The sequence below is a fragment of the Hemicordylus capensis genome, chromosome 13, assembly GCF_027244095.1.
Source record: "Hemicordylus capensis ecotype Gifberg chromosome 13, rHemCap1.1.pri, whole genome shotgun sequence".
Lineage (NCBI taxonomy): Eukaryota > Metazoa > Chordata > Lepidosauria > Squamata > Cordylidae > Hemicordylus > Hemicordylus capensis.
This window is the reverse complement of record NC_069669.1, coordinates 14,850,258-14,863,387: the sequence shown is the minus strand read 5'-3', so window position 1 is coordinate 14,863,387 and position 13,130 is coordinate 14,850,258. Positions and strand designations below refer to the sequence as shown.

The following is a 13,130-nucleotide window of genomic DNA, read 5'->3' as shown; positions in this document are numbered from 1 at the left end:
CGCAGCACTCCAGAGTGCAGCTAGACAGTTGCATTTTTCTTTAAACAAATAGTCTTTTGTGTATAGAACAAGAACTCCTTGCAGATAGAGAACTAGCTTATCAGGGAGAACGACGTGTAACTGCCCTCTCACTGGCACGAGAGCTTTCCACATTCATGGAGCATTTTTCATGAAAGAGCATTCAAAAAGGCATTCCTGCTCTCCTGCAATGGAGGGGCATTTCTACAGCCCTTTTTCTACCTCACTTAAAATACAGTCAGCTGAATTCTCACCTCACAACAATTTGCTAGTGTGACATATCTACCTTCTAAGTGTGTGGCAGTCCAAAGAAAACACAGCCCAACTTTTCACATTCGGCCTGGTTGCACCCAAATGGTACGACTGCAGCCTGCAAATCACGCCAACGCATGTGGATCTTCTCGGATGCGTAGTTCATTCAAATCACAGAACCCGAGTGGGCCAGTAGGAACTGCAGAATTGGCGGGGGTTGGGGAGAGCTGCAACATTCCGGCTGGCCTTTGCAGAACAAGAGCTTGTATCCCTCAGTGCATGTTGCCAGATATGCAAATGACGCACCTGGCAGGGATAATGCTTTCCTGATGCTCACGAGGAAGCATCAGCTTATGTCAGAGGACGCTGATTATTCTTATCTTAGCCTGCATAACGGTAACTACACCTCGGGTGATAAATCCTTGGCAGACCTGTCTAGCCTACTTTCCAGAAGGCTTATGAGATCACCCCACATTGTGTGTGTGTGTGTGTGTGTGTGTGTGTGTCCGTGTGCCCCCGCCCCATCAGCATCGCAATGCCTGGACCAATATGAACCCGATTACGTACAGCTGTTGGAACATCTCAACAGCATCATTTGCGAGGATGCCATCCACCCCAATTCAAGATGGCGGACACTGAAACTTTAGAGGCGTACTTGGGCTAACTTGCGAACTGCCTAACCAATTTGAACCCCATTTGTTGCGGGTGTAGGGACACACAGGAAAGGCTCAAGGGCGTAGTTTGCAATGATGTCATAGGAACATAGGGAACATAGGAAACTGCCATATACTGAGTCAGACCATTGGTCTATCTAGCTCAGTATTATCTTCACAGACTGGCAGCGGCTTCTCTAAGGTTGCAAGCAGGAGTCTCTCTCAGCCCTATCTTGGAGATGTTGCCAGGGAGGGAACTTGAAACCATCTGCTCTCCCCAGAGCGGCTCCATCCCCTAATAAGGGGAATATTTTACAGTATTCACACTTCTAGTCTCCCATTCATATGCAACCAGGGCAGACCCTGCTTAGCTCAGGGGACAAGTCATGCTTGCTACCACAAGACCTCCTCTCCTTGTCAGCCACCCTGAATCCAAGATGGCAGACTCGTGAACGTCTGAGGTGCAAATGGGGACCTATTTGGTAGAGTTGTAGGGACTCATAGGGGCACTTGGAAGGGACACATAGGAACAAACCATCACATAGTTTGTGATGATGTCATCCACCCCGATTCAAGATGGCAGATGCATGTCAGCGTGGTGTAGTGGTTAGAGTGCCGGACTAGGACCGGGGAGACCCGAGTTCAAATCCCCATCCAGCCATAAAACTAGCTGGGTGACTCTGGGCCAGTCGCTTCTCTCTCAGTCTAACCTACCTCACAGGGTTGTTGTGAGGAGAAACCTAAGTATGGAGTACACCGCTCTGGGCTCCTTGGAGGAAGAGCGGGATAGAAAATGTAAAAAAAAAATTATAATGTAAAAATAAATGAATGTTTCAGGCGCAAGTGGGCTAACTTGTGAACTGCCCAAGCAATTTGGACCAAATTTAGCCCAGTTGTAGGGATAGTGAAAGAAACGTAGGCAGATTGGTTCTCACTAGATCAACTTGTTAGCATCTGGCTATAGTCAAGCTGCTCTTCTACATATGCAGGTTTCCCTAACTTCTACTCCCAGCGAGATGTACAGCGGACGCCATTTGCCATCCCCTGCAAAAGTGGACTTGGGTCTTTTTGCTAGGGCCACTAAGTGCTCTTGGCATGGCTTACAGCAGTGATCTTCTTCACTATTTTGCACGCAGGGGCCAATTTGACAAAAGATCTTCCATGTGAGCGCCATTTTCCACCATGCTGATCTCTGCACAGTCCCACACTTCCCTCAGAGCTGGGAGGGCCCTTTAAGAGAGATAGATCCCCCTCTTAAGAGCTCCAGGAAGGGCTACACTTCCCAGCACTCTGTGCATGCTTCCCAAGGTGGTGCAGGGTTCCAAGAGGGGCTCCATTTTCCTTAAAGGAGCCCCCCCCCAGCTCTGGGCACAGCCCAGCACTGCACTGTGAGAATGGTCCCCTTTGCATCTGGCCGGCCAATCTGGGAAAGAACACGATATGGTCCAGCTTGTCAAGCAAGGAAATTCGTATTTATTTATTATTTATTCGATGTCTATGCCACCCTTCCAAAAATGGCTCAGGGCAGTTTACACAGAAAAATAATAAATAAATAAGATGGATCCCTGTTCCCAAAGGGCTTTCCCAAACGGAAAGAAACATAAGACAGACACCAGCAACAGTCACTCCCACAATGCTTTGCAATCCCTTATAATCCAGGGGCCCTCAACTTTGGGTCCCCAGCTGTCATTAGACTACAACTCCCATCGTCCCCAGCCACCACAGCCTGGGGACGATGGGAGTTGTAGTCCCAACAAAATCCGGGGAGCTAATATGGAGAATCCCTGGCCCTGGGTTATAAGGATTGCAAAGCATTGTGGGGACGCTGTGGGTATTGCAAAGCATTGTGGGGACATATACAATCCATATGCTTTTTTTCTTGTAGGGAAGTGAGTTGTAGGGTAACAAGAGGTATCCTCTCCCCCCCCCCCGCACCCCCTCGCCCAAATCCTCAAGGAAGATTTTGTTAGCAAGAAGCTGCATTTGGTTTCTCTGCCCAGCAGGGCCCGAATTCGTCCCTGTGGGACAAAGGAGGCGGCTGCAGTGGAGGCAGGCGCGGGCAGGGTGTGTGGAAGGATGAGACCACAGCCATTCATCATAATTAACCATTCCGCCGTGAGTGAAATGAATCCATTGCTTCTCTTTGCTCACTCTGTCCAAGAAGACAGATCCGCAAACGTCGCCACTTAATACTTGTCAAAACAGACCTGCCCCCTCCTCGCCCGTCACACGGGTGCGAGGCATTGATCTCCCCATTTGTCGCAGGCTGTATTTTGCATCGACGGGTAACTCAATGAAAGACTTTGCAGCACTCAACCGAGGGAGCCCTGCGGGAATCTTTCATCTCTTTGTCGGCAAGATGCGGGTGTATCAACCCTGATAACAAAACCGTCTTTTGTCCCTTCCATCCCAGGCTTGCCATCTTAATGCTGAGGCTTACAATTCACTGCCAGGCCTTGCCTTCATCCAAAGACAGCAACTGACATCACACGCTCTCTCTCTCTATTTTTCTGTCCTTGCATCCGTCCAAAGGAGATGCTTATGAGCAGCGTTCCCTCTAATGGGGATTCCCAGATGTTGTGGACTACAACTCCCAGAATCCCCAAGCAAAAGCCACAACAGCTGGGGACTCTGGGAGTTGTAGTCGACAACATCTGGGGATCACTGTTAGATGAGGACTGAGAATCCCCCTCCCCAGTTAATTCCAGCACTGGAATACCACAGGGGGTCCTGGTGGTTCGGTGAATGCTCCCCCCCCCTGGGAAAATATCAACTTTACATAGGAACATAGGAAACTGCCATATACGGAATTGGTCCATATTGCTCAGGATTGTCTACACAGACTGGCAGCGGCTTCTCCAAGGTTGCAGGCAGGAATCTCTCTCAGCCCTATCTTGGAGATGCCGCCAGGGAGGGAACTTGGAACCTTCTGCTCTTCCCAGAGTGACTCCATCCCCTAAGGGGAATAACTTATTATGCCCACACCCTACAGGGCTCACACACCAAGTCTCCCATTCATATGCAACCAGGGTGGACCCTGCTTAGCTAAGAGGGCAAGTCATGCTTGCTACCACAAGACCAGCTCTCTTACTTCTTATCAAAACAAGGGACACCGTCTGATTAGAGAAAACATCAGTTGACGATATGATTTTTAATCAGTTGCCCAACAGGATGGAGACTTTGGCTTGATCCAGCACGGCCTAAGCTTTAAAAGGGCGTTAGACAAATCCATGGAGGGCAGGTCTATCAACAGCTACTCGTCTGGTGGCTAAAGGCCACCTCCAGCCTCAGAGGCAAGATGCCTCTCAATACCAGACGCAGGGGAGCAGCAGCAGGAGAGAGGGCATCAGAGTTCCCTCTAACTGGGATCCCCAGATGTTACTGACAACTCCTCCCAGAATCCCCAGCTGCAATGGATTTTCCTTGCAGATTCTGGGAGTTGTAGTCAACAACATCTGGGAATCCCTGCTAGAGGGGACAATGGACGGCATGCCCTCACCTCTTGCCTGTAGGCTTCTCGGTGGCATCTGGTGGGCCACTGTGAGAAGCAGGATGCTGGACTAGATGGGTTTCCTTGAGCCGTAGCCCGCTGTCCATAAGCCAAGGAGGCATTGGCTAAGGAAGATCAGTGGCAGAGCAAAATGCAAGACAGAGGCTGGGGAGAGAAGAGGCGCAAAGACGACTCCGGGTGAATCAAGCCCCTTCCCTCCTGCAATTGATGCTGGAATGGGGCCATGGGGAAGTCAAGCTAGCGACCTCCCACCCAGGGGCTACCCAAGGCCTCACTGTGCCTGAGGCAAGCCACCCAATGCTGCCTTTCCCCACGCCCCTGGTGAGGCCAGCCCCCTTTCGAAATGGGAAAGTGAGGCCGGGTTAGGGAGAAGGGAAGGCGGCCGGCGGCCTCCTCTTCTCTCCGCAAGCTTCTCGCTTTACAAGGAGTGTGGGGAGAGATGGCGGTGGCAAAATTGGCATGGATCAGACCCACCCCCAAGAGCTGCTCCAATGGCTACAAGGGGGTGGGGCATCTTGCCACCCTGCTGGTGGCCCAAGAATGCGCCTTCTGAGGTGACAGCCTTTGCCTTGCCTCATGAAAGGACCGCCCCTATTCCTGCCCACCACCCTGCTGGGCTCTGGAATTCTCCCCTGCCCTGTCCCCATCTCCTTCTAAGGAATCTCAAATTTAGTGTTTTTTCGGATCACCACTTTAAAAAAAAATGGTGGCAGTGAGGACCAGAGGAGCAATAGTCTGGGAAACATGGTAGCTGCCATCGGAGTCTAGGAAGCTGCCGTCTACTGAGTCCAGCCATTGGTCCGTCTAGCTCAGTATTGTCTGCACTGACTGGCAGCAGCTCTCTAAGGTTTCAGGCAGGAGTTGCTTCCAGCTCTGCCCTGCCAGGGATTGAACCAACCTGACCAAGATTGCTCAGAAAGGAATTAAACAAAACAAAACAAACAAGGCTTGGTCCGTGCTGAACATGCGGGCTTGACCGTTTCTGCAGCATGCAAGCAAACAGATGCTCTATGACCAAGATATGCCTCCCCCATTCCCGTCACGTTTTGTGCCCCTCAACAAAGCTTAATCCCAAAGCACCTGATATTCCTCTCCAAGCCAACAACTTGTTAAAGACAAGTTAAAACTCTCATTTTCAAAATCCTGCCCTTACCTTCCTGAGCAGTAATGGAAATCGGCCGTAATGGAAATCAGTGCTTTCGCCGGCAGTGCCTTTGCCTATAATATTTTGTTTCCATTAAAGTGTTCCGCTTTGTCCTTATGAAAAGCCTATTTTGAATAATAGAGGCATGCAAGATTGCAGGCTGCCAGAAAGATGCATCTGACTGTGCTCAAACATTCAAAACTTCTCTCCCCTTCTCCCTCCACCCCTTCCTTGGTTTCCTTACTGCCGGCAGAAGAATGGAACCCCTTACAAAAGTGGGGCGGAGGCAAAGAAGATGCTCCTGGAACCTCATTTCAAGATGCTCCACGGAAGATGCTCCACGGAACCTCATTTCAACAGGAAAGACAGCGCAAGGTCAGGAAACTAAACTGCCGGCAACAGTGCCCTGATGTTCTCTCTCCGTTCTGAATCACAATATTGTGTGGACCAGAAAAGGGGAACATACTTGACCCTGGTTTTCAAAGAGTTGTTTATCAGCCTTATAATTCAACCTGAAAATGAATCTTCGGCATCAAGCAGGCCCTTGGAAGTGTCTTTCCCGAAGTCACATTTTCATGACAAGTGCAAGGCTGAGACACCCTTTCAGTTAAGGAAAGCTGACTCAATAAAACGAATGGCAGTTTATAAGCGACCTTACATCCCGGTAGGTGCCCTGATCAAAATTTCACTTAGAGCAAGTTCACAGCTTGATGTCGGCAAGATTAGGAAGACAGGAACATAGGATGCTGCCGTATACTGAGTCAGACCCTTGGTCCATCTAGCTCAGTATTGTCTACCCAGACTGGCAGCGGCATCTCCAAGGTTGCAGGCAGGAGTCTTTCTTTCAGCCCTGTCTTGGAGATGCTGCCAGGGAGGGATTTACTGCATGCAAGCACAGAGACCCTATTCCCAGAGAAGCCCCTTCCCCCAATGGGAATATCTTACAGTGCTCACATGTGGTCTCTCATTCAGCAATGACTTGTATGTGTGAATGGGATGGCAAAGATCCAGCACCACACAGAGAGAAGCTCTGTCCGCCCATCAACTGCCAGTTAACAAACAAGACACCATGCGGGGATGAAGCAGGCCTTATTCCATCGCCTAAGGAACATAGGAAGCGGCTTTATACTGAGTCAGACCATTGATTCATCTGCCTTACACTGAGTCAGATCATTCATTCAATATTGTCTGTACCAACTCTGCACACCTTTGGCCTTCTAGCTGTTGTTGGACTGCAACTCTCATCATCCCCGACTCTCAGCCACTGTGGCTGGGGATGATGGGCGCTGTAGTCCAACCACAAAGTCTACATTCCCTGGTCTACACTGACTGGCAGCAGTTAGGCAGGGGCCTTTCCCAGCCTCACCTGCAGATGCTGCCAGGGATTGAACCTGGGACCTCCTGCATGCAAAGCAGATGCTCTTCCATTGAATTATGGCCCCATCCCCCAATGTCCAGTATGAGCAAGAGAAGGAGGCGACCAGATTCTACAGACAGCAGTCCATATGAGAGGAGACGTTTCCTCACTCCCCTCTTCAGCAACCGTGGTGGCGACCATCCCAGTGTTACTGGCAGCCCCTCATTTTTGCCCGGTTGCTAGGAGCCTATGACATGTAACCAACCAGAGGGTAAAGAGGCCTCCTGCCCAAATGTTTCGGAACTTCTTGGCAAGGTGTATGGATTTTGCCTCACTTTCCTGGGAGGTAGCCAAGTACGGACAGTTTTGTCTCTCCTGTTCTGTTCCGTCCCCCTTGAGGTCAACAACATCCCCCGTTCGACAAAAAAGACCATCGGTGAGCAATCTCGAAGGATTTCTCGGCAACAAAACCTCTCCGGATCGCTGTCGGTAGCATTCCAAATCGGAATGCAGGTTGAGATACAAACTGCCATTACTATGGTGGATGGTTGTCAAAGACCACTTGCGACTAGGACAGAAAAACTTCTCTAAGTGCTGGGCAGGCCCTTTAACATGGGTTTTCTCTGCAAAGCTTCTGTCCTGCCCCCCTCCCCCCCACCCAGGCCCCGGCGACTTCCCCATCGTCGATTCTCTGCCTGTGCTTTGCCTCTCATGAGCCTCCCGGTAGACCAGACTGAAAAGGTCACCTCTTACCTCGGTGACGGCGCTTCAGCGCTGATTGCTGACATCCAAAAGCGGTGGCTGAAAGGATGCTCCCCAGTGGAAGTCATGAATTTTGCCGCCTCCTCCTCCGCACCTCGCTGAATGGATTCGCTTGAATCCAGGCACAATGGATTCGGGTTTTTAAGGGATCTCACAGCGCTGGTTACCAAATCTGGCCTTTGAACTGCAAGAGGAAAAGAAAGAGGGTTGATCTATAACAAAGGTAGAGGATGGAAGTGTTTAAATAGACTGGATATTACGGAGGCACGAGGGTATCAAGGGAAGGGCCTAGGGTGCACCCGGCTTCCATCTACATCACAACCTACATCTAAGGCATGAGGTTTATTCACAATTGTTCCACCTAGAGATTGTTGCACCCTAGGGCAGGGTGGGGGGAGAGAAAAGGTCTCTCTCTCATTCTCTCTCTCTCTCTCTCAAAAAAAAAAAAAGTTTTTTTCCTAGTTTCCCCCCAGGCCTTCATATCTCGAGGAACGTTTGAACATAGGAAGCTGCCTTCTACTGAGTCAGACCATAGGTCCATCTAGCTCAGTATTGTCTACAGCAGGGATTCTCAACGTTGGGTACCCAGATGTTATTGGACTTCAGCACCCATAATCCCCAGCCCCAGTGGCCTTTGTTTGGGGATTATGGGAGTTGAAGTCCAATAACATCTGGGGACCCAATGCTGAGAATCCCTGGTCTACACAGACTGGTAGTGGCTTCTCCAAGGTAGCAAGCAGGAGTCCCTCTCAGCTCTATCTTGGAAATGCCAGGGAGGGAACTTGGGACCTTCTGCATGCAAGCAGGCAGGTGCTCTTCCCAGAGTGGCCCCATCCCCCAAGAGGAATACCTTACAATGCTCCCACGTCTCCCATTCAAATGCAAACCAGGGTAGATCCTACTTAGCAAAGGGGACAAGTCATGCTTGCTACCACAAGACCAGCGTTCCTCCCATAGTCCAACTTTCCTCCTATAGACCTACTTACCTTTAAGAGTTTTGTGCACTCCTGATTTTCGATCATGTGCAAGTAAAAATCAAGGTAGGAGACAGAGTATGATGATCTTCTAAGCATCAGCTGGATAGGACAAGTGTGCCCTACCCAGATTCCTTCCCCAGCTTCTGAACAAGGTAGGAGGAAAAACCAGCCTATCCAGCTGGGCTTAGCAGACGACCATTTTCCGTGCCTCCAACCTTTGTTTTTTATTTGCACATGGCTGAAAATCGAGAGTGCATACAGCTCTGAAAGGTGGGTACAATGGTTGTCCTATCCAGTTCACAATCATGTGAACAAGCCTATGGTCTTTGACCCAGATTGAAGCAAAAATATTCAATATTATGGATATCATATCCAGACATTAATCTATGTCTAGATTAATATGATAAATAAATAGATCCAGAACCAGAGACGGGGGGGGGGGGGAACCTGAGCTGAAGACCAGAGCAGAAGTGCTGTGCACATCTGACAACCTGAGGCCTCCCACTCTGAGCCCTTCTCCAGAGGAGAAAGCAAGAACCACGGCATGTTCTGATCTGGTTAATGCTTCGCGCAAGAGTGGGACAGCTACAAAACTTGGATGCTGCCGGTGCAACATCTCTTTCTGACCAACTCCTTGGATGGACAGCTCCAGTGCTGATCTGGCTCACTTTATTTCAGACCTGTTCTTGCCCTGCTGGTCAATTCCCAGATTTTACCACTCAAGGTTGGCAAGAGCAGGGCATCCATAGAGCAATGTGCCAGAGTTTCAAGGGATTGGACTCTGAGTGGGGAAGTTGCTATTTGGGGGAGGGCAAAGCTCCTGCTGAAGGAGAAGCCATCCCTCACCAAAAAGGGAGAGAAAAGAAAGCAAACCTCTTTTTTGTACCAAAACTGCCCCTCACGATTCTTCTCCTGCTTCTGGCAAGCACTTAGTCAAGTGAGGGGAAGGGATGAAGATCCTGCTGCTGCAACTTTAAATGCAAGCAAACAGTTTTGCCCCTTTTTGCATATGTGCTCTAAAACCGGGGTTCCCAGCCCGTGGTCCACCAGATGCTGCTGAACTATAATTCCCATCATCCCCAGCCACAATCAATTGTAGCTGGGGATAATGGGATTTATAGTTCAGCAGCATCTGGATTATCACAAGTGGGGAACCTCTGTTCTAAAAGAGCTTCAAATCGTACATGAGGGAGAATAATTATATTCCATTCCTTCTCTCCTTGGCAAAAGTCAAAATGTGCTTTTTACCTGCAGGCAAATCTTACTAATATAGGTGAACACTCAAATTGCGATCCCTCATATGTGGTTTGAAGTGGTAATGTCTGACGATACCATCTGCTATGAAAAATTCAAGGCTTAAGAATGTATACATCTGGAAATCATGGTTTCCCCTCTTTTCTTTGACGGGCAAGCAGGAAAGGATCCACCCCAGAGTGCCAAAAAATGTGCACGGTCCTATACAAACTATGAGAGTCTCTGCCCCAAAGGGCTTACAATCTAAAATTCAAGGGATAGGAATCAAAAGAGGAAGGGAAAGGAAAGGAGGCGGGGTAAACAAGAGGAAAACATCTGATTATTTGCACATAAATTTGAAAAGGAAATAGAGCAAGTTTTGCACACGTCTGCCCTTCGCGTCCGAGGAGCGACGCTTGAATTCTGCATCCAGATACCTCCGACTACAAAGTGGATTGTAAGATTCAGCTTTAACCTTCCCTCACATTAAGCAGTTTTATTATATACCATGGCAAAACATGCCCATTTACACACTTCAGATATATTGGGCTAGAATCCTATTAGGGATAACAGGATTAGAAATTGCCATTATAGCCCAGTGGAGGATGGAACTACAGAGAGAAATGCAGCCCCCAAGGTCAACGTCACTGAAGATGGAGCGACCAAAGGCAGGTGTTGGCACATCAAAGGAGAGAGGTCAGGGGCTGGATGATGTTAATGAGTCCACCAGCGAATATTAACAAAGAAGAGACCCGCTTGCAAACACCGATCAGGCCATTTGTAAGGTATCAGAAAGGAGAATGCCCCAGAATAATCAATCAGACAGACAAGGTGTCGCAGAACAGTGGCAGATATGCACTCAGAAGACTGACATCTGCGCTAGAAAGAGAAGGACAACACATAACAAGGATTGCTTTGAAGTAAGAAAATGTTGTATCCAGGTGACAGTGAGATAATGCAGACACCTGACTGCGGACTCCGTCGTACGGACCGCAGTAATTAAACCCGAGCTGTAAGAGCTTGCTTTTCTCGCTAACTTTTGTGGCCGTCGGAAGACGTGCTTTCCCTGACCTGATGGGTTTTTGACACTTAATAGGGAGGAGTTTGCTTATTCGTTGGCATCCCCCTTATTCTGAATTGCCCTCACTTGCCCTCAATAACATCCAGTTGGCTACATAGCATTGTCTACACCACGCCTGCTCAACTTAGCCCCAGCTGTTTTTGTTTTTATTTTTTATTTTTACATTTTATATCCCGCTCTTCCTCCAAGGAGTCCAGAGCGGTGTACTCCATACTTAAGTTTCTCCTCACAACAACCCTGTGAAGTAGGTTATGCTGAGAGAGAAGTGACTGGCCCAGAGTCACCCAGCTAGTTTCATGGCTGAATGGGGATTTGAACTCGGGTCTCCCCGGTCCTAGTCCAGCACTCTAACCACTACACCACTTATTTGAATGACAACTCCCAGAATCCCCAGCCACAGTGGCCAATAGCCAGGGATTATGGGGATGATAGGCCAACATCTGCAGGAGGGCCAAAGTTGAGCAGTTGTCTAGAGACAACTTGAAATTCCCCCCTCTATTTCACTGTCCCATTCACAACTCGCCTTTCTTACAAACATTTGTGGCAGTGTGAAAAAGTGCCTTCCCTTCTTCTAATGGCTTTTCAGCTATTAATGGGGTGGGATATTTGTTATTTGTTTGGACTGCCCTCACTAGCCTTCACTCTGCATTGCCCTCACTTGCCCTCAGCAATGTCCAGTTTGCTACGGAGCATTGGGTAGAGGTGAATAGAAATCTACCACCCCCTAATTTCACTGCCACATTTGCAGGTGGAAGATCTGGCTGGGTTGTTTGGGGTTGTTTTTTTTCCTGGAGTGAGGGGGAAATTTGACAGTAGCAGCGGTGTTCTTCCTGGAGGTTGTTAGCTGACACTTCCCATCCGCACAATGGTACTAAGTGATTGCACAATGTTACTCTGAGAGGAATTCTGGGTAAAAGAAGAAGAAGAAGATCATTCTTGTGGAAGTTTGAGGCTCTTTTTGCAGCCAGTTTTGAAAAGAAACCGGAATTTTCCAAGACAACCAATCTCTGCCCCTGACAGAAGAGCACATACTTGGAATGCATTGAGACAGTCGCCTGATTTCCCCCATTAAATGTGTCTCCTGGAATACAGGAACACAAGAAGCTGCCTTATACTGAGTCAGACCATTGGCCTATTTCGCTCAGTATTGTCTACGCAGACCGGCAGTGGCTCTACAAAGTTTCGGGCAAGAGTCTTTCCCAGCTCTACCAGGAGATGCTGCCAGAGCCAGAACCTGGGACCTTCTGCATGCAAGCAGATGCTCTACCACAACTAGTACCCTATCCTCTAAGCCAGGGCTGGTCAACTCCGGCCCTCCTGCAGATGTTGGCCTACAACTCCCACAATCCCTGGCTACTGGCCACTGGGGCTGGGGATTATGGGAGTTGAAGTCCAATAACATTTGAGGACCCAACGTTGAGAATCCCTGCTCTACCACAACTACAATCCTATCCTCTAAGCAAGGGCTGCTCAACTCCAGCCCTCCTGCAGATGTTGGCCTACAACTCCCATAATCCCTGGCTATTGGCCACTGTGGCTAGGGATTATGGGAGTTGTAGTCCAAAAAGAGCTGGGGGCCTAGGTTGAGTAGGCTGGCCCTAAGCTTACAGTGCTCACATGTAGGCAGCCACCCAAATGTAAACCAAGAGGGAGAGAATGCAACACGCTGGGGTGTAGCTATAATTGAGCGGAGGGGTTCAAAGAATCTGGGGGCCCCAGCTCCTGAGGCCCATCCCAGCTTAACTGCTCCCCATTTTCTTCATTATCTCCCTCACTCCAAGGGATCACTGGGGAGAAGGGCGAACAACCCCCGCCCCCAGTTACAACCCTGGCAACACACAAACACAAAATGAAATCCTAAAAAAAGAAGGAAGGAAGGAAGGAGAAGGAGAAGGAGAAGGAGAAGAAAGGAGGAGGAGGAAGGAGGAGGAGGAAGGAAGAAGGAACAAGAGAGAAGAAAGGGTTGAGGATGGAGGAATGAAAAGGAAACCTCTCTGAGAAGATTCTCCCAACTCTCTGTTTCACCTTCCTGCTGCCCTCAATGCTCCATTCTGTCCCTTCCTCACCAACATCACACATGAGATTTCAAATCTAACACAACATTTGTATTGCGGGTTCCATGTGTAATCATAATCACCACCA

General features: G+C 49.1%; 1 protein-coding gene across 7 annotated transcripts in view; it reads right to left on the bottom strand.

Moving 5' to 3' along the window:
- ELFN1 (extracellular leucine rich repeat and fibronectin type III domain containing 1) overlaps nucleotides 1-13,130 on the bottom strand; it is a 282,167-nt gene that overhangs the window by 94,439 nt on the left and 174,598 nt on the right. For all 7 annotated transcript variants that reach the window (XR_008311980.1, XM_053276162.1, XM_053276166.1 and 4 more), the window contains one exon: nucleotides 7,689-7,881. The gene's annotated coding sequence lies outside the window, so the exon portion shown is untranslated. The remainder of the gene's footprint in view (nucleotides 1-7,688; nucleotides 7,882-13,130) is intronic.